Raw genomic sequence first — 1,062 nt, 5'->3', positions numbered from 1 at the left:
AATATTAAATTATAAGAATTAATTATGACTTACTCTCTATTGTGTAATCAATATAACATACAGTTCAAGTATCATTGATTGGTAAAAAAAGACAAATTAAAAGATACGAACTTAATCAATAATACACATTATGACTTACTTTCTATAGTGTGATGAAAACAAGAGTTCAATTATTATTGAAAAAGGAGATTAAACAATAAAAATGCACAGTAAGACTTACAAACTATTGTGTATTTAAAATGAAATAACAGTTAAAAAAAGATAATTTGAAATAAATTTAGTATGATGACTAACTTTCTATTGTGTATTAATCATATTGTTAATTGCCACGGGATCAGAGAGGAAGGTAAATAAAAGATAAAAATTAACATATTTTGACATATTGACTCACTCTCTATTTTGCAGCAAACATAATTATTGTTTGTTGGATCCAAATGAAAGATAAATTAAGTAAAACACATTTTGAAATTTTAACTTACTGCCTATTATAATCAGATCATTGAGAAAGACAATTAGACTAAATGTGAATAATAAAACACATTTGACTTACAATCTGACAATTACAGTGGATGAAGCAGAAAGAAAATAAACAGGTAAGTTTCACATATTTGACGGACTTACAAACTATGAGTAATGGTTGTTGATCAAATCATAAGGAAAGGTAAATATTTTGCATGATACACAATATGACTTACTCTCTATTGTGTAATGAAAATACATGTAACAGTTCAGTTTTGGAAAGAAAAGATATACAGATGATTATAAAAATAAAACTCATGACATTTTGACTTACTCGCTATTTTAAAAAATTGATTGGAGAGAAAGAATTAAAATTTTAAAATAATACGCATTTTGGACTTACTGCCTATATTGTGTAATGAAGAATTAAAGGTATTAAAAAATAAAGAATTTTGACTTACTTTCTATTTTTCAATTTTTAATTAGATCAAAAGAAAGACAGGTTAAAAATTAACAGTACACATTATGACTCACTTTCTATAGTAGGATAAAAGGAATCATTATTGATCAGAGGGAAAGAAATTTTAAAATTTAATGTAAGTA

General features: G+C 24.8%; 1 long non-coding RNA gene across 1 annotated transcript; it reads right to left on the bottom strand.

Annotated features, from left to right (window-relative positions):
- Window positions 1–783: 783 nt before the first annotated feature.
- LOC109593573 (uncharacterized) lies at window positions 784–1,062 on the bottom strand. The gene is made up of 3 exons (XR_002191038.1): window positions 994–1,062; window positions 921–923; window positions 784–865 (listed from the first exon to the last, which is right to left on the bottom strand). It is a non-coding gene; the product is annotated as an uncharacterized LOC109593573 (long non-coding RNA).

This window comes from Amphimedon queenslandica, unplaced genomic scaffold (assembly GCF_000090795.2).
Source record: "Amphimedon queenslandica unplaced genomic scaffold, v1.1 AMPQUscaffold_827_Cont27157, whole genome shotgun sequence".
Classification (NCBI taxonomy): Eukaryota; Metazoa; Porifera; class Demospongiae; order Haplosclerida; family Niphatidae; genus Amphimedon; species Amphimedon queenslandica.
Note: the sequence above shows the minus strand (reverse complement) of the source record. Positions and strands in the feature narration are given on the sequence as shown.